The sequence below is a fragment of the Phasianus colchicus genome, chromosome 17 (assembly GCF_987193195.1).
Source record: "Phasianus colchicus chromosome 17, bPhaCol1.hap1.1, whole genome shotgun sequence".
NCBI classification, from domain to species: domain Eukaryota; kingdom Metazoa; phylum Chordata; class Aves; order Galliformes; family Phasianidae; genus Phasianus; species Phasianus colchicus.
In genome coordinates this window covers 14,261,943-14,289,142 of record NC_143452.1, presented here as the reverse complement: position 1 = coordinate 14,289,142, position 27,200 = coordinate 14,261,943, and the positions used below count along the sequence as shown (strand labels likewise).

The 27,200-nt window shown below is 53.6% G+C and overlaps 3 long non-coding RNA genes across 3 annotated transcripts; all 3 read right to left on the bottom strand.

Annotated features, from left to right (window-relative positions):
• Positions 1-1,498: 1,498 nt before the first annotated feature.
• LOC149915661 (uncharacterized) lies at positions 1,499-7,895 on the bottom strand. Its single transcript, XR_016471940.1, has 4 exons — positions 4,965-7,895; positions 4,741-4,860; positions 4,047-4,142; positions 1,499-3,637 (listed from the first exon to the last, which is right to left on the bottom strand). It is a non-coding gene; the product is annotated as an uncharacterized LOC149915661 (long non-coding RNA).
• A 2,412-nt stretch (positions 7,896-10,307) lies between these two features.
• LOC149915660 (uncharacterized) lies at positions 10,308-15,021 on the bottom strand. Its single transcript, XR_016471942.1, has 3 exons — positions 13,774-15,021; positions 12,856-13,669; positions 10,308-12,446 (listed from the first exon to the last, which is right to left on the bottom strand). It is a non-coding gene; the product is annotated as an uncharacterized LOC149915660 (long non-coding RNA).
• A 4,095-nt stretch (positions 15,022-19,116) lies between these two features.
• LOC149915659 (uncharacterized) lies at positions 19,117-24,066 on the bottom strand. Its single transcript, XR_016471935.1, has 4 exons — positions 22,583-24,066; positions 22,359-22,478; positions 21,665-21,760; positions 19,117-21,255 (listed from the first exon to the last, which is right to left on the bottom strand). It is a non-coding gene; the product is annotated as an uncharacterized LOC149915659 (long non-coding RNA).
• Positions 24,067-27,200: the final 3,134 nt, after the last annotated feature.

The window sequence follows — 27,200 nt, the reverse complement described above, 5'->3', positions numbered from 1 at the left end:
GTGAATATTTAGAAACAGTGCAATGGATGCTGGCAAAAACGAGTCTGTTTTCTTTTTAAACAGATATTCATAAGCACTTAGCACAGCTTTCCGGGGTCTGGAGTAGTTTCCCTTTGTTTTCTTCGTCTTTTCCCCCCGCTTCTAACTTCGCGCTCTTCCCCCGTCATCACAACGCGGAACGGATCGCCACGGCCTACGCCGCGGGTCCCCGGCAATGCCGCCGGAGTTCTTCCCGCGGTCTCTGCTGCCACCTCGTGGCCAATGCGCGGAACTGCCGCTGCCCGCTGCTCAGGCCGGCAAGCTGTACAACGCATGCGCGTAGAAACGCGGAAGTGGCGTTTTAGCCGCTCTGCGCCGCTAATCCGCCGCTCTCTATGGTGATCAGTCCTCCAGATAATAGCGAACACGCGCGCGTCAACTGAAAGATAGCAATTGTTTCGACAGACCACTGCGGGGACGGGCAAGCAGCCGATTCTCGGAGCGCCGGCTCAGCGATAATTTCCCCTTCTAATCCAGGATGCCCCTCGTCTATTTCCGCCGATTTATGCCCGAGCCCACCCGGGAACGGACCGGGTCGGCTCACGGCTGCCCCTCAGCGCCTCGTGGCACCCAACGTGCTTGCCGCCGCGGTGGAGGAGCAGACGTTTGGGGCTCCAGCCCCAGCCCTGCACCGCAGCGTTCCCGGAAAAGCAAGTCTCGCGAGAGCAACGCACACGGGCCAAGCTAGGCACCGCGCACGCGGCAGTCTCCGCACCGCACTACGCAGGCGCGGTTCTCGAGACAACAGCACGGAGTACGGACGCGCGATTCATGAGAAAGCACGACGCATGCGCCAGTGGTTTAAAAAAAAAAAAGAAGAAGAAGAAAAAAAAAAGCGCTACGCACGCACTGGATTCTGTTCCGAACGGGGCAAGCGCCGGACTCTGCCCGCCACGGCGCATGCGCCTGGCTGTGCCCCGCAATGCGCGTGTGCCACGTGCTCTGCGCGCGCGCCAGCCTCGACGCCGCAATACTCACGCTTTCCTCACGGCCGCAAAACGCACGCGCCGTCGTTTGCAGCGCGTTCAGTACGTTCTCGAAGCAGACCGGGGCATAAAACCGCCCGAGGAAACAGACGAGGAGCATTCTGGATCGGAAGAGAGAAAAGTGTCGCGGAGCCGGCGGTCCAAGTATTGACTGCTCACCTGCATCTCAGGGCTTCGAAGAAATGTGTGCGATTGGAAAGCTTGTGGCGCATGCGCACTACTTCGCGGGGGACCGAGCACCACTTCCGCGTGCCTGCGCGCACGCGCCCTGCTGCCTGCGGCGACGTAGCGACGCTGCCGCAATTCTGCCGATTGACCGCGTGGGGGCACCAGAGACAGCTGAAACAACCTCGATGCAGTTCCCCCGATTGGCCTCGAGGGGGCGCGAGAGATCGCGGAAACAACTGCGACGCACTTTTGCCGATCGGCCACGCGGTGGCACCAGAGACCGCGGAAATCACTTCGCCGCTAGGACTGCTGTGGGTCTGCACCAAGCCATCGCCAGCCCGTTCTCTCTTTTGCTGGCAGAGGAAAAACACAGAAGGGAGAGGAGGGAAGGGAAGACGACAAAGACAACGAAGGAAATCTTCGACAAACCCACCAAACCTGCGCTCAGCGCGTAGGGGTACTTGTCAATAAACAAATAACCAGCAAATTGATGTTGTCAAGATTTTTATTACTCTATTTTTTGCAGCCAGCGTCCGAGGTAATGAAAAACCTCGTACGAAGCGGGCAGATGCGTGCAGCCAAGCCATGGCTTGAAACGATTAACCACATTTGGTTTTGACACCACGTCTGTGAGAAACACTCAAAGCCAAAAAATTCAGGTTAGGCCAGGATCTCAGTGATAGCAGCAAAGTTTATTCGTCATTGCAATAACAGGCTCATGTCCCCTATTAGCGAGGGAGGGATTGTGCAACAGTCAGCGAAATTCATTCCGTTCTATACTCCAAACCCAACGCAGGTAACGCGCTCCTGGCATTCATTGGTTGAGCGTCTCAGGCTTACACTCTCCCCGATGCTGTTGCTATGATACATTTCCATATAAGGTCCATTACCAACCCGTTGTTCTTTCGTATGTTTTGTACTTCTCCATGGAGATACGAGGGCCATATTTCCAAGAGTGAGCACATGCGTTCTGTCCTGTGCTGGGCTCTCTTTCTCCAGCCCGCATCTTTGCCTTGTTTTGCACCTGGCTCACTTCTACCCCAGTCAGAACGCCCCCAGTCTTTAACTTTCTACTCTGTTCAACAGCTTTCTTAGTGGAAGGAAAACAGCTATTTCACAAGAGGGTTATAAGTTCAGTGAAGGTCAATACTACGTACCGAAAACACTAAAAGCTTCTACTGCAAAAACACAACCTACCTTTCACAACCAGACCCAGAACCAACCCCCAAGGAGCACCGCCACTCACAGCTCTCCACCCGCACTCCGCACCGCCGATCACCGCCCCCTGAGCTCAGCCAGTAAGCCAGTTCTCAGCCCACCTCATTATCCACTCATCTATCCCACACTTTCTCAGCTTCATTAGCAGGATGTCGTGGGAGACTGTATCAAAAGCATTGCTGAAGTCAAGGCAGATGACATCCACAGCAGCAGCCCCTGAAATGGTCCATCCCACTCGGGCTGAAGCTTTGATTCCTTACACGTGCGTGTTAGGACCCAGCCGCCAGCACGGAATGAGGGCACTAGAAATTCCAGAGGTGGAGCTCGAGACAGCAGTCCATGTTCCTTGAGGGATAACAGAGAAGCAGACAACCCGAGTATATAGTTCTTCAGAAACTTATCCTTGGTTTCAAGAGAGGGCATCTCACCTCTCCCTCCCAAGTACAGCACCCCAAACAGCACTTCGTACAGTGATACTCCCAAGTCTTTTCTGGGAGCGGTTTGTATTTTGAGAAGGGCTAAAGGTAAACGCTTTGTCCGTGGTCATTTGGTCTCTAAAATCCATTTTGACAAGTGCTTTGTCAGCATCTGATTGATTCATTCTACTCTCCCTGAAGAAGGAGGGTGCCGGCGAGTATGGAACTCCCACTTCATTTCTAAAGTTCTCATTAGCTCCTGTAGGACTTGTGAAGTAAAGTGGTTTCCCTTATCTGAGACTATATTCTACATAATCCCATATCTAGGGATCGTGTCCAGATGTAGAGTCCTTAGTGCAGAAAAGACAGGGACCTGTTGGAGCATCCAGAGGACCAAGGGTAAATCCTGCTTGACCAATCCATTGGCTGTCTGTGATGGTGTCACTGCATCAATAGCCAAGTGAAGAACCACTGATATCATCTACCTGGACTTCAGTAAGGCCTTTGACACAATACCCCGCAACACCCTTCTTTCCAAATTGGAAGGATACGGTGAGTGGACTGTTCAATGGACAAAGAACCGGCTGCAGGATCGAGTCCAGGAGCCAATGGCTCCGTGTCTGGATGGCGATCGGTGATGAATGGCATCTCAAAGGGGTCCGTGCTGGGGCTGAGACTCTTCAGTATCTTCATCAGTGGCATCACCAGCGGGATCGAGCGCACCCTCAGAAAATTTGCTGGAAACACCAAGCTGTGGGGAGCAGTGACACGCCAGAGGGACGGGACGCCAGACAGGGGGACCTAGACAGGCTTGAGCAGCGGGCACAGACAAACCTCATCAGCTTCAACAAATCCAGGTGCAGTGTCTTGCACCTGGGACAAGAGAACCCCCCACTACCAATACATGCTGGGGGATGAAAGGGCTGAGCCTAGGCCTGTCCCAAAAGACCTGGTGGATGCCAAGCTGTACACGAGCCAGCAAAGTGCCCTCCCAGCCCAGAAAACCAGCCACATCCTGGTCTGCACCAAAAGATGTGCGGTCAGCAGGTGAAAAGAAGTGATCCAGCCCCTCTGCTCTGTGCTGAAGAGGCCTCATCTGGAGTACTGTGTCCATATGAAGAGCCCTCAGCGCAGAAGAGACATGGACCCGTTGGAGCACATGCAGAGGATGGCCACAAGAAAAAAAAAAAAAAAAGAACCGAAGGATCAAACGCCTCACCTGTGAGGACAGGCTGAGAGAGCTGGGGCTGTTCAGCCCGGAGAAGTGAAGGCTCCGAGGTGACCTGGTAACAGCCTTTCGATACCCAAAGGGGAGCTAAAGGAAAGAAGAAGGGAAAATTTAGGTTAGATATCAGGAAAATATCTTTCACAGCAAGGGACAAGGGGAAACATTTTAAGCTGGGGGAGGGAAGATTTAGGTTGGACGCCAGGGGGAAGTTCTTTACAGAGAGAGCGGTGAGGTGCTGGAACAGCTGCCCAGAGAGGCTGTGGATGCCCCGTCCATCCCTGGAGGTGTTCAAGGCCAGGTTGGATGGGGCCCTGGGCAGCCTGGTCTAGTATGAAATGGGGAGGTTGATGGCCCTGCACGTAGCAGGGGGGTTGGAGATTCACGATCCTCGAGGTCCCTTCCAACCCGGGACATTCTGTGACTCTGCACAGTGGACCAGGTTGCCCAGAGATGTGGTGGATGCCCCGTCCCTTCCAAGGTGACACGCAGGGCAACCTGATCTAGCTGTGAATGTCCCTGTTCATTGTGGGCGAGTTGGACTAGACCATCATAAATGGTCGCTTCCGACTCTAAGGAGTCTCCGGTATGATACCTGAAGCCATGTCCACAAAGAACATCGATGGCCTGGTGAGCAATCAGGGTAGGTGGGGAAGCCTGTGTGCTCAACAGCTCTGGGGAAACTCACCAAGTAGTCCAGTCAGGAAGATTCACATCAGCCATAGAGCCTCTCTGTGCCAGCGCCAGTATTCAGCACACCAGAGGTACTGCTTCATCACACTGGTGGGTCCCATAGCTGCAGAGCTAGCTATTGAATGGCGGTCAGGGGATGGAAGGAAGAGGGGTGGGGAGATTGGCTATCATACAGACTAGGAAACTAACAGCATCCCCTGACAATTGGGATGGAGATACCTGGGGCGATCCAGATGAAGTGGTCCAGTTGAAGACAATCCTTTGTTTCCTATGAATACGAAGCCAGGTCTGCCATAAAAACAGAAAGAACCCTAGGACCCTGGGGTGGACAGCCACAGCGTGCTCTGAGAACTGCCCTGACATCTGTTACTACTGACAAATCTGTAAGGGAGGTCTAGGAGAGAACCAGACAAGACAGGAACAGAATACTCGTGTTCAGTACGCTCAAGTAGTGGAGACTGTATTACACTACGTGCGGATGAAGAAAACGGCCACTGGGGCCGGGGGTTTTCTTAAGCTCAGGTCCCAGCCCGATACATGCACCTCACCCTACTACCAGCCACGAAGCTTATTGGGACGGAAGCTTATTGGGCCCAGGGAGCAAGGCGAGCCCCTTGTGACCCCCATTCCATCTTTAAGTGAGCGTCCTACACCCATCGCAAAACCCACCTGCATACAAGCAATGCACGAACAAGGGATTCGCGGCATTTCATTATCCGCTGCACAGATTTCACAGTGCTTAAACCACTAGCCAGAGGAGCCCCGAGAACCCTTAAACCCCATTGTGCTGTAAAACAGAACGGGATCCAAAGAGACACGGAACATAGTTTAAATACGTGCCCTTAAACAATACTCAGCATGGGCGGAATTAGTACGTGGCACAGGAGACACAGAGGGGACGTGGGCAGAGGACACAGGGAGGACACAGACACAGGCGGGACACGAGGTCACAGAGGGAACATGGAGGGGGATGCAGAGGGTACGCGTCATGAAATGGATTGGGACCACGTGGTAGCAGACAAACCGAGTTTGGAGTCTCAGGTTGGAGATTAGGCAATGAGAATCATGAAAGAGGGAACAGAGACTTCACAAGAAGGTATTGAACTTAAGAAGAGTTACAGAGGAAACCTGGAGAACACAGGATCCCTTTACGGAAAAGCGCATTAGCTCCAGGCATTTCCAGAGTTGCAATGCTCAGTCAGCCAACCAGCATTACCTTGGGACTGACTGAAGCATTCCAGGAATGAGACAAGAGCAAAAGAAAGGAATGTATGTCAGCCCCTCCATTACCAGTTCGGAGAAAGGGAGATAACCCCTTCACTCCCTTAAGCAAAGAACTGAAAAGAAAAATAAGAACAAGCATAGCAGACATAGCTGCTCCAGTCCAGCTTTGGATCCCCTCAGATCAGAGGGCAAAGATCAAAGCCCTACAGCAGGGAACAAAAATCAGTTGCCTCTTTCCAGGAAAGAGCACTCACCCAACAGTCCACAGCAGGCAGTCTCCAGCAAAAGACGCTGCCTTGGGGGCTGCCAGCCCTTAAATGAGGTGAGGGAGGGGTGGAGCCAGGCTCAGCCCCACCTGGTCCCACAGCTGCATTGCTTCCACCTGTGCTTGCAGGGCTGCACCACCCCTCACCAGATGCTCCATCACTGCTTCAGGCTGTGATCTCAAAGTTCCCATAACGTCATGAATAAAAAAAAAAAAAAAAAAGTGAATTAGGTCTGCCTGTCTGGCAAGGGGAAGTTTATCACTGAATGAGCAAGGATGGCCCACATATTTTGATTCCAGTCAGATGTCCTCAAAGGCAACTGATAAAATTTCTCATAGGTAGGAGAGCACAGATTTTCATACTGATGCAGCAAGATGCTGAGAAGCCGCATGTGCAGCGAAAAGGCTGCGATTACGGTGTGAGTGGAGCGAGTGCTGTTTGCCAAACTGTCAGGGTCAGCTTATGGCTCCCCAGTGAGAAATGTGCATTACCTACTCACGCAGCGATTAAAGACCATCGTGAAAATATTTTACGATTTGGTGTCCTCAGTGGGTGAAGCTGGCACCTGCCTGTAAGGCACCGTGTAGCCATTGGGCTCCAACATCAATCCCAAACCCCAAAGAAGTAGGGAGGCTGCAGCGTGCGTACTTCGTGCAGCCCCTGCGCTCCTCGAGTCACAGATCGCTGACGTACCGCAGGACCCATTTCTGCTGCGGCACGACGTGGGATTGCTGAAGTCACTGCAGATCTGGAGAACAGACAAAGCATCTCCAGAACACACTCCCCGTACAACTTGCCCACATGCAGGGGGCACAAGCCCCATTTTGGGGGCAATGATCCCCACTTGTGGGGTGCTACCCTCACCCCACTGTCACAGCCATGCCCCGAGGACACCGTCACCCCACTGCGCATGGCCAGCAACGTCTCCCCGGACTCCACTCCCACAGGCATCCCCGTCCCTGTCCTCAAGACGGCAACATCGGCATGGAGCAAAGCGGGGCAGGGGGCGTGGGAGGACTTGAGGGGACATGAGAGGGCACATGGGGACACAGGGACATGGGGGGACACGGAGGGACATGGGGTTGACGCGTGGGGTCAGAACTACAGAGGCAAGAGGAGGTGGCACGTGGAGGTGACACAAGGAGGTGGCAGGCTGTGCCAGGAGTTTGAGCAGCAGTGCGGGGCAGATGAGCAGTGCCAGCCCAACGTGGGGGTGATGGTGACACTCCAGGATGAGGAGCTGCTACTGTTTTTCAAGCAGGTAGGAGTTTGTTATCCATACATAATACTGCACTTGTTGTTTTCTTTTTTAAATCAGTGACAGTACGCGATCTGATCCAATGTCTTTGAAAAGTGTGGTTTCAGGATTGTCAGCTGAAACAGCAGCAGAACACAGGCCGTTGCCTGTGGGGGAAGGGACGGGGAAGGAAGTGAGGAAAGAGAGGAGGAAGCCTGAAAAAGGAATGGGGATGGCACGGGGCGAAGGAAGGGGGCGAGACATAGGGGAATGAAGGGAAAAGGACAGAATAGCGGTGGAGCAGCCTAAAAAGCAGCAACAAGCTCTGGGAGGACTGCAGAGTGCCAGATTCTGTAGCGGGTGTGTATCTGTGTGTGTATGTTGTCATTACCTGCCTGGTTTGGGGTCGGGGCTGTTGTCGCTTCTGAGCTCCTGCAGTGGGAAGAGCTTGAGCAATCGGTGCCCATGCAGAACTGCAGCATGGGGGAGCGCTTGGTAAGGACAGCCCTGCAGCCCTCAGCTGGACGAACTTCTTCCGTGTGTCCAGACTGTGAGCTGTGCAGCCGTGCCTGGCTGCACCGCTCCAGCTCAGAGTCCGCTGCCTGAAGCTGCATCTTTGCTGCCTTCCCTCCTGCCCAGAGCCTCGAAGCTGCTCCCACAGTCCTCTGCCCACCCCCAACATGCCAGAGAAGACATCTGGCAGCGGGCTGGAGGAATCCCAGCACCCTGTTTTCCTTCTGCCCGCAGCTCTCTCCTCCTCTGCCACACAGGGCACCAGCCTGCAAAATGGGAATGGTCGGGAGGAAAGGGAGCACTGGCAGAAGCGACTGCTGCAGCTGGCCGGGGGGGTCTGCGTCCCCCGTGCCCTTGTGGGCTATCTGTCCAGCTGCAGGAGGACCAGAGAAGGGCAGACAAAAAGGTGCAGCTGAGCAAGCAGTGGACCTGCACAACTCTCTGGCCATCCTGCCGATGGCAGCTGTGACACATCGATTCTTTCCATGCAGCTGAATTCATGTTTTCCATCTGTATACTTAAGTGGAGAACTGCAGGTTTTGTTAATCTTTGTGGAAATGATGTAACGGTCCCCAAGAATCTCAGAACTGCAACTTTGTCTCTGCCTGCGTAGACCTGCTAGGGCCTAAAACTACCCGTTTTATGGCATTAAAAAGAATAAAAAGCCAAAAATGAAACCTGGAGTTGAAGAAAGACCTTGGAAAAAAACACATTAAAATGTGAACAAGACAGAGGCTGAGCAAACGTTAATATAGCCCTGTGCTTTCTGCCAAAGTGCTTTATTTCGTTATCGTTAAATTTGCCGGGCAGTTACATTTCGGTATGTGAATATTTAGAAACAGTGCAATGGATGCTGGCAAAAACGAGTCTGTTTTCTTTTTAAACAGATATTCATAAGCACTTAGCACAGCTTTCCGGGGTCTGGAGTAGTTTCCCTTTGTTTTCTTCGTCTTTTCCCCCCGCTTCTAACTTCGCGCTCTTCCCCCGTCATCACAACGCGGAACGGATCGCCACGGCCTGCGCCGCGGGTCCCCGGCAATGCCGCCGGAGTTCTTCCCGCGGTCTCTGCTGCCACCTCGTGGCCAATGCGCGGAACTGCCGCTGCCCGCTGCTCAGGCCGGCAAGCTGTACAACGCATGCGCGTAGAAACGCGGAAGTGGCGTTTTAGCCGCTCTGCGCCGCTAATCCGCCGCTCTCTATGGTGATCAGTCCTCCAGATAATAGCGAACACGCGCGCGTCAACTGAAAGATAGCAATTGTTTCGACAGACCACTGCGGGGACGGGCAAGCAGCCGATTCTCGGAGCGCCGGCTCAGCGATAATTTCCCCTTCTAATCCAGGATGCCCCTCGTCTATTTCCGCCGATTTATGCCCGAGCCCACCCGGGAACGGACCGGGTCGGCTCACGGCTGCCCCTCAGCGCCTCGTGGCACCCAACGTGCTTGCCGCCGCGGCGGAGGAGCAGACGTTTGGGGCTCCAGCCCCAGCCCTGCACCGCAGCGTTCCCGGAAAAGCAAGTCTCGCGAGAGCAACGCACACGGGCCAAGCTAGGCACCGCGCACGCGGCAGTCTCCGCACCGCACTACGCAGGCGCGGTTCTCGAGACAACAGCACGGAGTACGGACGCGCGATTCATGAGAAAGCACGACGCATGCGCCAGTGGTTTAAAAAAAAAAAAGAAGAAGAAGAAAAAAAAAAGCGCTACGCACGCACTGGATTCTGTTCCGAACGGGGCAAGCGCCGGACTCTGCCCGCCACGGCGCATGCGCCTGGCTGTGCCCCGCAATGCGCGTGTGCCACGTGCTCTGCGCGCGCGCCAGCCTCGACGCCGCAATACTCACGCTTTCCTCACGGCCGCAAAACGCACGCGCCGTCGTTTGCAGCGCGTTCAGTACGTTCTCGAAGCAGACCGGGGCATAAAACCGCCCGAGGAAACAGACGAGGAGCATTCTGGATCGGAAGAGAGAAAAGTGTCGCGGAGCCGGCGGTCCAAGTATTGACTGCTCACCTGCATCTCAGGGCTTCGAAGAAATGTGTGCGATTGGAAAGCTTGTGGCGCATGCGCACTACTTCGCGGGGGACCGAGCACCACTTCCGCGTGCCTGCGCGCACGCGCCCTGCTGCCTGCGGCGACGTAGCGACGCTGCCGCAATTCTGCCGATTGACCGCGTGGGGGCACCAGAGACAGCTGAAACAACCTCGATGCAGTTCCCCCGATTGGCCTCGAGGGGGCGCGAGAGATCGCGGAAACAACTGCGACGCACTTTTGCCGATCGGCCACGCGGTGGCACCAGAGACCGCGGAAATCACTTCGCCGCTAGGACTGCTGTGGGTCTGCACCAAGCCATCGCCAGCCCGTTCTCTCTTTTGCTGGCAGAGGAAAAACACAGAAGGGAGAGGAGGGAAGGGAAGACGACAAAGACAACGAAGGAAATCTTCGACAAACCCACCAAACCTGCGCTCAGCGCGTAGGGGTACTTGTCAATAAACAAATAACCAGCAAATTGATGTTGTCAAGATTTTTATTACTCTATTTTTTGCAGCCAGCGTCCGAGGTAATGAAAAACCTCGTACGAAGCGGGCAGATGCGTGCAGCCAAGCCATGGCTTGAAACGATTAACCACATTTGGTTTTGACACCACGTCTGTGAGAAACACTCAAAGCCAAAAAATTCAGGTTAGGCCAGGATCTCAGTGATAGCAGCAAAGTTTATTCGTCATTGCAATAACAGGCTCATGTCCCCTATTAGCGAGGGAGGGATTGTGCAACAGTCAGCGAAATTCATTCCGTTCTATACTCCAAACCCAACGCAGGTAACGCGCTCCTGGCATTCATTGGTTGAGCGTCTCAGGCTTACACTCTCCCCGATGCTGTTGCTATGATACATTTCCATATAAGGTCCATTACCAACCCGTTGTTCTTTCGTATGTTTTGTACTTCTCCATGGAGATACGAGGGCCATATTTCCAAGAGTGAGCACATGCGTTCTGTCCTGTGCTGGGCTCTCTTTCTCCAGCCCGCATCTTTGCCTTGTTTTGCACCTGGCTCACTTCTACCCCAGTCAGAACGCCCCCAGTCTTTAACTTTCTACTCTGTTCAACAGCTTTCTTAGTGGAAGGAAAACAGCTATTTCACAAGAGGGTTATAAGTTCAGTGAAGGTCAATACTACGTACCGAAAACACTAAAAGCTTCTACTGCAAAAACACAACCTACCTTTCACAACCAGACCCAGAACCAACCCCCAAGGAGCACCGCCACTCACAGCTCTCCACCCGCACTCCGCACCGCCGATCACCGCCCCCTGAGCTCAGCCAGTAAGCCAGTTCTCAGCCCACCTCATTATCCACTCATCTATCCCACACTTTCTCAGCTTCATTAGCAGGATGTCGTGGGAGACTGTATCAAAAGCATTGCTGAAGTCAAGGCAGACGACATCCACAGCAGCAGCCCCTGAAATGGTCCATCCCACTCGGGCTGAAGCTTTGATTCCTTACACGTGCGTGTTAGGACCCAGCCGCCAGCACGGAATGAGGGCACTAGAAATTCCAGAGGTGGAGCTCGAGACAGCAGTCCATGTTCCTTGAGGGATAACAGAGAAGCAGACAACCCGAGTATATAGTTCTTCAGAAACTTATCCTTGGTTTCAAGAGAGGGCATCTCACCTCTCCCTCCCAAGTACAGCACCCCAAACAGCACTTCGTACAGTGATACTCCCAAGTCTTTTCTGGGAGCGGTTTGTATTTTGAGAAGGGCTAAAGGTAAACGCTTTGTCCGTGGTCATTTGGTCTCTAAAATCCATTTTGACAAGTGCTTTGTCAGCATCTGATTGATTCATTCTACTCTCCCTGAAGAAGGAGGGTGCCGGCGAGTATGGAACTCCCACTTCATTTCTAAAGTTCTCATTAGCTCCTGTAGGACTTGTGAAGTAAAGTGGTTTCCCTTATCTGAGACTATATTCTACATAATCCCATATCTAGGGATCGTGTCCAGATGTAGAGTCCTTAGTGCAGAAAAGACAGGGACCTGTTGGAGCATCCAGAGGACCAAGGGTAAATCCTGCTTGACCAATCCATTGGCTGTCTGTGATGGTGTCACTGCATCAATAGCCAAGTGAAGAACCACTGATATCATCTACCTGGACTTCAGTAAGGCCTTTGACACAATACCCCGCAACATCCTTCTTTCCAAATTGGAAGGATACGGTGAGTGGACTGTTCAATGGACAAAGAACCGGCTGCAGGATCGAGTCCAGGAGCCAATGGCTCCGTGTCTGGATGGCGATCGGTGATGAATGGCATCTCAAAGGGGTCCGTGCTGGGGCTGAGACTCTTCAGTATCTTCATCAGTGGCATCACCAGCGGGATCGAGCGCACCCTCAGAAAATTTGCTGGAAACACCAAGCTGTGGGGAGCAGTGACACGCCAGAGGGACGGGACGCCAGACAGGGGGACCTAGACAGGCTTGAGCAGCGGGCACAGACAAACCTCATCAGCTTCAACAAATCCAGGTGCAGTGTCTTGCACCTGGGACAAGAGAACCCCCCACTACCAATACATGCTGGAGGATGAAAGGGCTGAGCCTAGGCCTGTCCCAAAAGACCTGGTGGATGCCAAGCTGTACACGAGCCAGCAAAGTGCCCTCCCAGCCCAGAAAACCAGCCACACCCTGGGCTGCACCAAAAGATGTGCGGTCAGCAGGTGAAAAGAAGTGATCCTGCCCCTCTGCTCTGTGCTGAAGAGGCCTCATCTGGAGTACTGTGTCCATATGAAGAGCCCTCAGCGCAGAAGAGACATGGACCCGTTGGAGCACATGCAGAGGATGGCCACAAGAAAAAAAAAAAAAAAAGAACCGAAGGATCAAACGCCTCACCTGTGAGGACAGGCTGAGAGAGCTGGGGCTGTTCAGCCCGGAGAAGTGAAGGCTCCGAGGTGACCTGGTAACAGCCTTTCGATACCCAAAGGGGAGCTAAAGGAAAGAAGAAGGGAAAATTTAGGTTAGATATCAGGAAAATATCTTTCACAGCAAGGGACAAGGGGAAACATTTTAAGCTGGGGGAGGGAAGATTTAGGTTGGACGCCAAGGGGAAGTTCTTTACAGAGAGAGCGGTGAGGTGCTGGAACAGCTGCCCAGAGAGGCTGTGGATGCCCCGTCCATCCCTGGAGGTGTTCAAGGCCAGGTTGGATGGGGCCCTGGGCAGCCTGGTCTAGTATGAAATGGGGAGGTTGATGGCCCTGCATGTAGCAGGGGGGTTGGAGATTCACGATCCTCGAGGTCCCTTCCAACCCGGGACATTCTGTGACTCTGCACAGTGGAACAGGTTGCCCAGAGATGTGGTGGATGCCCTGTCCCTTCCAAGGTGACACGCAGGGCAACCTGATCTAGCTGTGAATGTCCCTGTTCATTGTGGGCGAGTTGGACTAGACCATCATAAATGGTCGCTTCCGACTCTAAGGAGTCTCCGGTATGATACCTGAAGCCATGTCCACAAAGAACATCGATGGCCTGGTGAGCAATCAGGGTAGGTGGGGAAGCCTGTGTGCTCAACAGCTCTGGGGAAACTCACCAAGTAGTCCAGTCAGGAAGATTCACATCAGCCATAGAGCCTCTCTGTGCCAGCGCCAGTATTCAGCACACCAGAGGTACTGCTTCATCACACTGGTGGGTCCCATAGCTGCAGAGCTAGCTATTGAATGGCAGTCAGGGGATGGAAGGAAGAGGGGTGGGGAGATTGGCTATCATACAGACTAGGAAACTAACAGCATCCCCTGACAATTGGGATGGAGATACCTGGGGCGATCCAGATGAAGTGGTCCAGTTGAAGACAATCCTTTGTTTCCTATGAATACGAAGCCAGGTCTGCCATAAAAACAGAAAGAACCCTAGGACCCTGGGGTGGACAGCCACAGCGTGCTCTGAGAACTGTGCCCTGACATCTGTTAGTACTGACAAATTTGTAAGGGAGGTCTAGGAGAGAACCAGACAAGACAGGAACAGAATACTCGTGTTCACTACGCTCAAGTAGTGGAGACTGTATTACACTACGTGCGGATGAAGAAAACGGCCACTGGGGCCGGGGGTTTTCTTAAGCTCAGGTCCCAGCCCGATACATGCACCTCACCCTACTACCAGCCACGAAGCTTATTGGGACGGAAGCTTATTGGGCCCAGGGAGCAAGGCGAGCCCCTTGTGACCCCCATTCCATCTTTAAGTGAGCGTCCTACACCCATCGCAAAACCCACCTGCATACAAGCAATGCACGAACAAGGGATTCGCGGCATTTCATTATCCGCTGCACAGATTTCACAGTGCTTAAACCACTAGCCAGAGGAGCCCCGAGAACCCTTAAACCCCATTGTGCTGCAAAACAGAACGGGATCCAAAGAGACACGGAACATAGTTTAAATACGTGCCCTTAAACAATACTCAGCATGGGCGGAATTAGTACGTGGCACAGGAGACACAGAGGGGACGTGGGCAGAGGACACAGGGAGGACACAGACACAGGCGGGACACGAGGTCACAGAGGGAACATGGAGGGGGATGCAGAGGGTACGCGTCATGAAATGGATTGGGACCACGTGGTAGCAGACAAACCGAGTTTGGAGTCTCAGGTTGGAGATTAGGCAATGAGAATCATGAAAGAGGGAACAGAGACTTCACAAGAAGGTATTGAACTTAAGAAGAGTTACAGAGGAAACCTGGAGAACACAGGATCCCTTTACGGAAAAGCGCATTAGCTCCAGGCATTTCCAGAGTTGCAATGCTCAGTCAGCCAACCAGCATTACCTTGGGACTGACTGAAGCATTCCAGGAATGAGACAAGAGCAAAAGAAAGGAATGTATGTCAGCCCCTCCATTACCAGTTCGGAGAAAGGGAGATAACCCCTTCACTCCCTTAAGCAAAGAACTGAAAAGAAAAATAAGAACAAGCATAGCAGACATAGCTGCTCCAGTCCAGCTTTGGATCCCCTCAGATCAGAGGGCAAAGATCAAAGCCCTACAGCAGGGAACAAAAATCAGTTGCCTCTTTCCAGGAAAGAGCACTCACCCAACAGTCCACAGCAGGCAGTCTCCAGCAAAAGACGCTGCCTTGGGGGCTGCCAGCCCTAAAATGAGGTGAGGGAGGGGTGGAGCCAGGCTCAGCCCCACCTGGTCCCACAGCTGCATTGCTTCCACCTGTGCTTGCAGGGCTGCACCACCCCTCACCAGATGCTCCATCACTGCTTCAGGCTGTGATCTCAAAGTTCCCATAACGTCATGAATAAAAAAAAAAAAAAAAGTGAATTAGGTCTGCCTGTCTGGCAAGGGGAAGTTTATCACTGAATGAGCAAGGATGGCCCACATATTTTGATTCCAGTCAGATGTCCTCAAAGGCAACTGATAAAATTTCTCATAGGTAGGAGAGCACAGATTTTCATACTGATGCAGCAAGATGCTGAGAAGCCGCATGTGCAGCGAAAAGGCTGCGATTACGGTGTGAGTGGAGCGAGTGCTGTTTGCCAAACTGTCAGGGTCAGCTTATGGCTCCCCAGTGAGAAATGTGCATTACCTACTCACGCAGCGATTAAAGACCATCGTGAAAATATTTTACGATTTGGTGTCCTCAGTGGGTGAAGCTGGCACCTGCCTGTAAGGCACCGTGTAGCCATTGGGCTCCAACATCAATCCCAAACCCCAAAGAAGTAGGGAGGCTGCAGCGTGCGTACTTCGTGCAGCCCCTGCGCTCCTCGAGTCACAGATCGCTGACGTACCGCAGGACCCATTTCTGCTGCGGCACGACGTGGGATTGCTGAAGTCACTGCAGATCTGGAGAACAGACAAAGCATCTCCAGAACACACTCCCCGTACAACTTGCCCACATGCAGGGGGCACAAGCCCCATTTTGGGGGCAATGATCCCCACTTGTGGGGTGCTACCCTCACCCCACTGTCACAGCCATGCCCCGAGGACACCGTCACCCCACTGCGCATGGCCAGCAACGTCTCCCCGGACTCCACTCCCACAGGCATCCCCGTCCCTGTCCTCAAGACGGCAACATCGGCATGGAGCAAAGCGGGGCAGGGGGCGTGGGAGGACTTGAGGGGACATGAGAGGGCACATGGGGACACAGGGACATGGGGGGACACGGAGGGACATGGGGTTGACGCGTGGGGTCAGAACTACAGAGGCAAGAGGAGGTGGCACGTGGAGGTGACACAAGGAGGTGGCAGGCTGTGCCAGGAGTTTGAGCAGCAGTGCGGGGCAGATGAGCAGTGCCAGCCCAACGTGGGGGTGATGGTGACACTCCAGGATGAGGAGCTGCTACTGTTTTTCAAGCAGGTAGGAGTTTGTTATCCATACATAATACTGCACTTGTTGTTTTCTTTTTTAAATCAGTGACAGTACGCGATCTGATCCAATGTCTTTGAAAAGTGTGGTTTCAGGATTGTCAGCTGAAACAGCAGCAGAACACAGGCCGTTGCCTGTGGGGGAAGGGACGGGGAAGGAAGTGAGGAAAGAGAGGAGGAAGCCTGAAAAAGGAATGGGGATGGCACGGGGCGAAGGAAGGGGGCGAGACATAGGGGAATGAAGGGAAAAGGACAGAATAGCGGTGGAGCAGCCTAAAAAGCAGCAACAAGCTCTGGGAGGACTGCAGAGTGCCAGATTCTGTAGCGGGTGTGTATCTGTGTGTGTATGTTGTCATTACCTGCCTGGTTTGGGGTCGGGGCTGTTGTCGCTTCTGAGCTCCTGCAGTGGGAAGAGCTTGAGCAATCGGTGCCCATGCAGAACTGCAGCATGGGGGAGCGCTTGGTAAGGACAGCCCTGCAGCCCTCAGCTGGACGAACTTCTTCCGTGTGTCCAGACTGTGAGCTGTGCAGCCGTGCCTGGCTGCACCGCTCCAGCTCAGAGTCCGCTGCCTGAAGCTGCATCTTTGCTGCCTTCCCTCCTGCCCAGAGCCTCGAAGCTGCTCCCACAGTCCTCTGCCCACCCCCAACATGCCAGAGAAGACATCTGGCAGCGGGCTGGAGGAATCCCAGCACCCTGTTTTCCTTCTGCCCGCAGCTCTCTCCTCCTCTGCCACACAGGGCACCAGCCTGCAAAATGGGAATGGTCGGGAGGAAAGGGAGCACTGGCAGAAGCGACTGCTGCAGCTGGCCGGGGGGGTCTGCGTCCCCCGTGCCCTTGTGGGCTATCTGTCCAGCTGCAGGAGGACCAGAGAAGGGCAGACAAAAAGGTGCAGCTGAGCAAGCAGTGGACCTGCACAACTCTCTGGCCATCCTGCCGATGGCAGCTGTGACACATCGATTCTTTCCATGCAGCTGAATTCATGTTTTCCATCTGTATACTTAAGTGGAGAACTGCAGGTTTTGTTAATCTTTGTGGAAATGATGTAACGGTCCCCAAGAATCTCAGAACTGCAACTTTGTCTCTGCCTGCGTAGACCTGCTAGGGCCTAAAACTACCCGTTTTATGGCATTAAAAAGAATAAAAAGCCAAAAATGAAACCTGGAGTTGAAGAAAGACCTTGGAAAAAAACACATTAAAATGTGAACAAGACAGAGGCTGAGCAAACGTTAATATAGCCCTGTGCTTTCTGCCAAAGTGCTTTATTTCGTTATCGTTAAATTTGCCGGGCAGTTACATTTCGGTATGTGAATATTTAGAAACAGTGCAATGGATGCTGGCAAAAACGAGTCTGTTTTCTTTTTAAACAGATATTCATAAGCACTTAGCACAGCTTTCCGGGGTCTGGAGTAGTTTCCCTTTGTTTTCTTCGTCTTTTCCCCCCGCTTCTAACTTCGCGCTCTTCCCCCGTCATCACAACGCGGAACGGATCGCCACGGCCTGCGCCGCGGGTCCCCGGCAATGCCGCCGGAGTTCTTCCCGCGGTCTCTGCTGCCACCTCGTGGCCAATGCGCGGAACTGCCGCTGCCCGCTGCTCAGGCCGGCAAGCTGTACAACGCATGCGCGTAGAAACGCGGAAGTGGCGTTTTAGCCGCTCTGCGCCGCTAATCCGCCGCTCTCTATGGTGATCAGTCCTCCAGATAATAGCGAACACGCGCGCGTCAACTGAAAGATAGCAATTGTTTCGACAGACCACTGCGGGGACGGGCAAGCAGCCGATTCTCGGAGCGCCGGCTCAGCGATAATTTCCCCTTCTAATCCAGGATGCCCCTCGTCTATTTCCGCCGATTTATGCCCGAGCCCACCCGGGAACGGACCGGGTCGGCTCACGGCTGCCCCTCAGCGCCTCGTGGCACCCAACGTGCTTGCCGCCGCGGCGGAGGAGCAGACGTTTGGGGCTCCAGCCCCAGCCCTGCACCGCAGCGTTCCCGGAAAAGCAAGTCTCGCGAGAGCAACGCACACGGGCCAAGCTAGGCACCGCGCACGCGGCAGTCTCCGCACCGCACTACGCAGGCGCGGTTCTCGAGACAACAGCACGGAGTACGGACGCGCGATTCATGAGAAAGCACGACGCATGCGCCAGTGGTTTAAAAAAAAAAAAGAAGAAGAAGAAAAAAAAAAGCGCTACGCACGCACTGGATTCTGTTCCGAACGGGGCAAGCGCCGGACTCTGCCCGCCACGGCGCATGCGCCTGGCTGTGCCCCGCAATGCGCGTGTGCCACGTGCTCTGCGCGCGCGCCAGCCTCGACGCCGCAATACTCACGCTTTCCTCACGGCCGCAAAACGCACGCGCCGTCGTTTGCAGCGCGTTCAGTACGTTCTCGAAGCAGACCGGGGCATAAAACCGCCCGAGGAAACAGACGAGGAGCATTCTGGATCGGAAGAGAGAAAAGTGTCGCGGAGCCGGCGGTCCAAGTATTGACTGCTCACCTGCATCTCAGGGCTTCGAAGAAATGTGTGCGATTGGAAAGCTTGTGGCGCATGCGCACTACTTCGCGGGGGACCGAGCACCACTTCCGCGTGCCTGCGCGCACGCGCCCTGCTGCCTGCGGCGACGTAGCGACGCTGCCGCAATTCTGCCGATTGACCGCGTGGGGGCACCAGAGACAGCTGAAACAACCTCGATGCAGTTCCCCCGATTGGCCTCGAGGGGGCGCGAGAGATCGCGGAAACAACTGCGACGCACTTTTGCCGATCGGCCACGCGGTGGCACCAGAGACCGCGGAAATCACTTCGCCGCTAGGACTGCTGTGGGTCTGCACCAAGCCATCGCCAGCCCGTTCTCTCTTTTGCTGGCAGAGGAAAAACACAGAAGGGAGAGGAGGGAAGGGAAGACGACAAAGACAACGAAGGAAATCTTCGACAAACCCACCAAACCTGCGCTCAGCGCGTAGGGGTACTTGTCAATAAACAAATAACCAGCAAATTGATGTTGTCAAGATTTTTATTACTCTATTTTTTGCAGCCAGCGTCCGAGGTAATGAAAAACCTCGTACGAAGCGGGCAGATGCGTGCAGCCAAGCCATGGCTTGAAACGATTAACCACATTTGGTTTTGACACCACGTCTGTGAGAAACACTCAAAGCCAAAAAATTCAGGTTAGGCCAGGATCTCAGTGATAGCAGCAAAGTTTATTCGTCATTGCAATAACAGGCTCATGTCCCCTATTAGCGAGGGAGGGATTGTGCAACAGTCAGCGAAATTCATTCCGTTCTATACTCCAAACCCAACGCAGGTAACGCGCTCCTGGCATTCATTGGTTGAGCGTCTCAGGCTTACACTCTCCCCGATGCTGTTGCTATGATACATTTCCATATAAGGTCCATTACCAACCCGTTGTTCTTTCGTATGTTTTGTACTTCTCCATGGAGATACGAGGGCCATATTTCCAAGAGTGAGCACATGCGTTCTGTCCTGTGCTGGGCTCTCTTTCTCCAGCCCGCATCTTTGCCTTGTTTTGCACCTGGCTCACTTCTACCCCAGTCAGAACGCCCCCAGTCTTTAACTTTCTACTCTGTTCAACAGCTTTCTTAGTGGAAGGAAAACAGCTATTTCACAAGAGGGTTATAAGTTCAGTGAAGGTCAATACTACGTACCGAAAACACTAAAAGCTTCTACTGCAAAAACACAACCTACCTTTCACAACCAGACCCAGAACCAACCCCCAAGGAGCACCGCCACTCACAGCTCTCCACCCGCACTCCGCACCGCCGATCACCGCCCCCTGAGCTCAGCCAGTAAGCCAGTTCTCAGCCCACCTCATTATCCACTCATCTATCCCACACTTTCTCAGCTTCATTAGCAGGATGTCGTGGGAGACTGTATCAAAAGCATTGCTGAAGTCAAGGCAGACGACATCCACAGCAGCAGCCCCTGAAATGGTCCATCCCACTCGGGCTGAAGCTTTGATTCCTTACACGTGCGTGTTAGGACCCAGCCGCCAGCACGGAATGAGGGCACTAGAAATTCCAGAGGTGGAGCTCGAGACAGCAGTCCATGTTCCTTGAGGGATAACAGAGAAGCAGACAACCCGAGTATATAGTTCTTCAGAAACTTATCCTTGGTTTCAAGAGAGGGCATCTCACCTCTCCCTCCCAAGTACAGCACCCCAAACAGCACTTCGTACAGTGATACTCCCAAGTCTTTTCTGGGAGCGGTTTGTATTTTGAGAAGGGCTAAAGGTAAACGCTTTGTCCGTGGTCATTTGGTCTCTAAAATCCATTTTGACAAGTGCTTTGTCAGCATCTGATTGATTCATTCTACTCTCCCTGAAGAAGGAGGGTGCCGGCGAGTATGGAACTCCCACTTCATTTCTAAAGTTCTCATTAGCTCCTGTAGGACTTGTGAAGTAAAGTGGTTTCCCTTATCTGAGACTATATTCTACATAATCCCATATCTAGGGATCGTGTCCAGATGTAGAGTCCTTAGTGCAGAAAAGACAGGGACCTGTTGGAGCATCCAGAGGACCAAGGGTAAATCCTGCTTGACCAATCCATTGGCTGTCTGTGATGGTGTCACTGCATCAATAGCCAAGTGAAGAACCACTGATATCATCTACCTGGACTTCAGTAAGGCCTTTGACACAATACCCCGCAACACCCTTCTTTCCAAATTGGAAGGATACGGTGAGTGGACTGTTCAATGGACAAAGAACCGGCTGCAGGATCGAGTCCAGGAGCCAATGGCTCCGTGTCTGGATGGCGATCGGTGATGAATGGCATCTCAAAGGGGTCCGTGCTGGGGCTGAGACTCTTCAGTATCTTCATCAGTGGCATCACCAGCGGGATCGAGCGCACCCTCAGAAAATTTGCTGGAAACACCAAGCTGTGGGGAGCAGTGACACGCCAGAGGGACGGGACGCCAGACAGGGGGACCTAGACAGGCTTGAGCAGCGGGCACAGACAAACCTCATCAGCTTCAACAAATCCAGGTGCAGTGTCTTGCACCTGGGACAAGAGAACCCCCCACTACCAATACATGCTGGAGGATGAAAGGGCTGAGCCTAGGCCTGTCCCAAAAGACCTGGTGGATGCCAAGCTGTACACGAGCCAGCAAAGTGCCCTCCCAGCCCAGAAAACCAGCCACATCCTGGTCTGCACCAAAAGATGTGCGGTCAGCAGGTGAAAAGAAGTGATCCTGCCCCTCTGCTCTGTGCTGAAGAGGCCTCACCTGGAGTACTGTGTCCATATGAAGAGCCCTCAGCGCAGAAGAGACATGGACCCGTTGGAGCACATGCAGAGGATGGCCACAAGAAAAAAAAAAAAAAAAGAACCGAAGGATCAAACGCCTCACCTGTGAGGACAGGCTGAGAGAGCTGGGGCTGTTCAGCCCGGAGAAGTGAAGGCTCTGAGGTGACCTGGTAACAGCCTTTCGATACCCAAAGGGGAGCTAAAGGAAAGAAGAAGGGAAAATTTAGGTTAGATATCAGGAAAATATCTTTCACAGCAAGGGACAAGGGGAAACATTTTAAGCTGGGGGAGGGAAGATTTAGGTTGGACGCCAGGGGGAAGTTCTTTACAGAGAGAGCAGTGAGGTGCTGGAACAGCTGCCCAGAGAGGCTGTGGATGCCCCGTCCATCCCTGGAGGTGTTCAAGGCCAGGTTGGATGGGGCCCTGGGCAGCCTGGTCTAGTATGAAATGGGGAGGTTGATGGCCCTGCACGTAGCAGGGGGGTTGGAGATTCACGATCCTCGAGGTCCCTTCCAACCCGGGACATTCTGTGACTCTGCACAGTGGACCAGGTTGCCCAGAGATGTGGTGGATGCCCTGTCCCTTCCAAGGTGACACGCAGGGCAACCTGATCTAGCTGTGAATGTCCCTGTTCATTGTGGGCGAGTTGGACTAGACCATCATAAATGGTCGCTTCCGACTCTAAGGAGTCTCCGGTATGATACCTGAAGCCATGTCCACAAAGAACATCGATGGCCTGGTGAGCAATCAGGGTAGGTGGGGAAGCCTGTGTGCTCAACAGCTCTGGGGAAACTCACCAAGTAGTCCAGTCAGGAAGATTCACATCAGCCATAGAGCCTCTCTGTGCCAGCGCCAGTATTCAGCACACCAGAGGTACTGCTTCATCACACTGGTGGGTCCCATAGCTGCAGAGCTAGCTATTGAATGGCGGTCAGGGGATGGAAGGAAGAGGGGTGGGGAGATTGGCTATCATACAGACTAGGAAACTAACAGCATCCCCTGACAATTGGGATGGAGATACCTGGGGCGATCCAGATGAAGTGGTCCAGTTGAAGACAATCCTTTGTTTCCTATGAATACGAAGCCAGGTCTGCCATAAAAACAGAAAGAACCCTAGGACCCTGGGGTGGACAGCCACAGCGTGCTCTGAGAACTGCCCTGACATCTGTTACTACTGACAAATCTGTAAGGGAGGTCTAGGAGAGAACCAGACAAGACAGGAACAGAATACTCGTGTTCAGTACGCTCAAGTAGTGGAGACTGTATTACACTACGTGCGGATGAAGAAAACGGCCACTGGGGCCGGGGGTTTTCTTAAGCTCAGGTCCCAGCCCGATACATGCACCTCACCCTACTACCAGCCACGAAGCTTATTGGGACGGAAGCTTATTGGGCCCAGGGAGCAAGGCGAGCCCCTTGTGACCCCCATTCCATCTTTAAGTGAGCGTCCTACACCCATCGCAAAACCCACCTGCATACAAGCAATGCACGAACAAGGGATTCGCGGCATTTCATTATCCGCTGCACAGATTTCACAGTGCTTAAACCACTAGCCAGAGGAGCCCCGAGAACCCTTAAACCCCATTGTGCTGCAAAACAGAACGGGATCCAAAGAGACACGGAACATAGTTTAAATACGTGCCCTTAAACAATACTCAGCATGGGCGGAATTAGTACGTGGCACAGGAGACACAGAGGGGACGTGGGCAGAGGACACAGGGAGGACACAGACACAGGCGGGACACGAGGTCACAGAGGGAACATGGAGGGGGATGCAGAGGGTACGCGTCATGAAATGGATTGGGACCACGTGGTAGCAGACAAACCGAGTTTGGAGTCTCAGGTTGGAGATTAGGCAATGAGAATCATGAAAGAGGGAACAGAGACTTCACAAGAAGGTATTGAACTTAAGAAGAGTTACAGAGGAAACCTGGAGAACACAGGATCCCTTTACGGAAAAGCGCATTAGCTCCAGGCATTTCCAGAGTTGCAATGCTCAGTCAGCCAACCAGCATTACCTTGGGACTGACTGAAGCATTCCAGGAATGAGACAAGAGCAAAAGAAAGGAATGTATGTCAGCCCCTCCATTACCAGTTCGGAGAAAGGGAGATAACCCCTTCACTCCCTTAAGCAAAGAACTGAAAAGAAAAATAAGAACAAGCATAGCAGACATAGCTGCTCCAGTCCAGCTTTGGATCCCCTCAGATCAGAGGGCAAAGATCAAAGCCCTACAGCAGGGAACAAAAATCAGTTGCCTCTTTCCAGGAAAGAGCACTCACCCAACAGTCCACAGCAGGCAGTCTCCAGCAAAAGACGCTGCCTTGGGGGCTGCCAGCCCTTAAATGAGGTGAGGGAGGGGTGGAGCCAGGCTCAGCCCCACCTGGTCCCACAGCTGCATTGCTTCCACCTGTGCTTGCAGGGCTGCACCACCCCTCACCAGATGCTCCATCACTGCTTCAGGCTGTGATCTCAAAGTTCCCATAACGTCATGAATAAAAAAAAAAAAAAAAAGTGAATTAGGTCTGCCTGTCTGGCAAGGGGAAGTTTATCACTGAATGAGCAAGGATGGCCCACATATTTTGATTCCAGTCAGATGTCCTCAAAGGCAACTGATAAAATTTCTCATAGGTAGGAGAGCACAGATTTTCATACTGATGCAGCAAGATGCTGAGAAGCCGCATGTGCAGCGAAAAGGCTGCGATTACGGTGTGAGTGGAGCGAGTGCTGTTTGCCAAACTGTCAGGGTCAGCTTATGGCTCCCCAGTGAGAAATGTGCATTACCTACTCACGCAGCGATTAAAGACCATCGTGAAAATATTTTACGATTTGGTGTCCTCAGTGGGTGAAGCTGGCACCTGCCTGTAAGGCACCGTGTAGCCATTGGGCTCCAACATCAATCCCAAACCCCAAAGAAGTAGGGAGGCTGCAGCGTGCGTACTTCGTGCAGCCCCTGCGCTCCTCGAGTCACAGATCGCTGACGTACCGCAGGACCCATTTCTGCTGCGGCACGACGTGGGATTGCTGAAGTCACTGCAGATCTGGAGAACAGACAAAGCATCTCCAGAACACACTCCCCGTACAACTTGCCCACATGCAGGGGGCACAAGCCCCATTTTGGGGGCAATGATCCCCACTTGTGGGGTGCTACCCTCACCCCACTGTCACAGCCATGCCCCGAGGACACCGTCACCCCACTGCGCATGGCCAGCAACGTCTCCCCGGACTCCACTCCCACAGGCATCCCCGTCCCTGTCCTCAAGACGGCAACATCGGCATGGAGCAAAGCGGGGCAGGGGGCGTGGGAGGACTTGAGGGGACATGAGAGGGCACATGGGGACACAGGGACATGGGGGGACACGGAGGGACATGGGGTTGACGCGTGGGGTCAGAACTACAGAGGCAAGAGGAGGTGGCACGTGGAGGTGACACAAGGAGGTGGCAGGCTGTGCCAGGAGTTTGAGCAGCAGTGCGGGGCAGATGAGCAGTGCCAGCCCAACGTGGGGGTGATGGTGACACTCCAGGACGAGGAGCTGCTACTGTTTTTCAAGCAGGTAGGAGTTTGTTATCCATACATAATACTGCACTTGTTGTTTTCTTTTTTAAATCAGTGACAGTACGCGATCTGATCCAATGTCTTTGAAAAGTGTGGTTTCAGGATTGTCAGCTGAAACAGCAGCAGAACACAGGCCGTTGCCTGTGGGGGAAGGGACGGGGAAGGAAGTGAGGAAAGAGAGGAGGAAGCCTGAAAAAGGAATGGGGATGGCACGGGGCGAAGGAAGGGGGCGAGACATAGGGGAATGAAGGGAAAAGGACAGAATAGCGGTGGAGCAGCCTAAAAAGCAGCAACAAGCTCTGGGAGGACTGCAGAGTGCCAGATTCTGTAGCGGGTGTGTATCTGTGTGTGTATGTTGTCATTACCTGCCTGGTTTGGGGTCGGGGCTGTTGTCGCTTCTGAGCTCCTGCAGTGGGAAGAGCTTGAGCAATCGGTGCCCATGCAGAACTGCAGCATGGGGGAGCGCTTGGTAAGGACAGCCCTGCAGCCCTCAGCTGGACGAACTTCTTCCGTGTGTCCAGACTGTGAGCTGTGCAGCCGTGCCTGGCTGCACCGCTCCAGCTCAGAGTCCGCTGCCTGAAGCTGCATCTTTGCTGCCTTCCCTCCTGCCCAGAGCCTCGAAGCTGCTCCCACAGTCCTCTGCCCACCCCCAACATGCCAGAGAAGACATCTGGCAGCGGGCTGGAGGAATCCCAGCACCCTGTTTTCCTTCTGCCCGCAGCTCTCTCCTCCTCTGCCACACAGGGCACCAGCCTGCAAAATGGGAATGGTCGGGAGGAAAGGGAGCACTGGCAGAAGCGACTGCTGCAGCTGGCCGGGGGGGTCTGCGTCCCCCGTGCCCTTGTGGGCTATCTGTCCAGCTGCAGGAGGACCAGAGAAGGGCAGACAAAAAGGTGCAGCTGAGCAAGCAGTGGACCTGCACAACTCTCTGGCCATCCTGCCGATGGCAGCTGTGACACATCGATTCTTTCCATGCAGCTGAATTCATGTTTTCCATCTGTATACTTAAGTGGAGAACTGCAGGTTTTGTTAATCTTTGTGGAAATGATGTAACGGTCCCCAAGAATCTCAGAACTGCAACTTTGTCTCTGCCTGCGTAGACCTGCTAGGGCCTAAAACTACCCGTTTTATGGCATTAAAAAGAATAAAAAGCCAAAAATGAAACCTGGAGTTGAAGAAAGACCTTGGAAAAAAACACATTAAAATGTGAACAAGACAGAGGCTGAGCAAACGTTAATATAGCCCTGTGCTTTCTGCCAAAGTGCTTTATTTCGTTATCGTTAAATTTGCCGGGCAGTTACATTTCGGTATGTGAATATTTAGAAACAGTGCAATGGATGCTGGCAAAAACGAGTCTGTTTTCTTTTTAAACAGATATTCATAAGCACTTAGCACAGCTTTCCGGGGTCTGGAGTAGTTTCCCTTTGTTTTCTTCGTCTTTTCCCCCCGCTTCTAACTTCGCGCTCTTCCCCCGTCATCACAACGCGGAACGGATCGCCACGGCCTGCGCCGCGGGTCCCCGGCAATGCCGCCGGAGTTCTTCCCGCGGTCTCTGCTGCCACCTCGTGGCCAATGCGCGGAACTGCCGCTGCCCGCTGCTCAGGCCGGCAAGCTGTACAACGCATGCGCGTAGAAACGCGGAAGTGGCGTTTTAGCCGCTCTGCGCCGCTAATCCGCCGCTCTCTATGGTGATCAGTCCTCCAGATAATAGCGAACACGCGCGCGTCAACTGAAAGATAGCAATTGTTTCGACAGACCACTGCGGGGACGGGCAAGCAGCCGATTCTCGGAGCGCCGGCTCAGCGATAATTTCCCCTTCTAATCCAGGATGCCCCTCGTCTATTTCCGCCGATTTATGCCCGAGCCCACCCGGGAACGGACCGGGTCGGCTCACGGCTGCCCCTCAGCGCCTCGTGGCACCCAACGTGCTTGCCGCCGCGGCGGAGGAGCAGACGTTTGGGGCTCCAGCCCCAGCCCTGCACCGCAGCGTTCCCGGAAAAGCAAGTCTCGCGAGAGCAACGCACACGGGCCAAGCTAGGCACCGCGCACGCGGCAGTCTCCGCACCGCACTACGCAGGCGCGGTT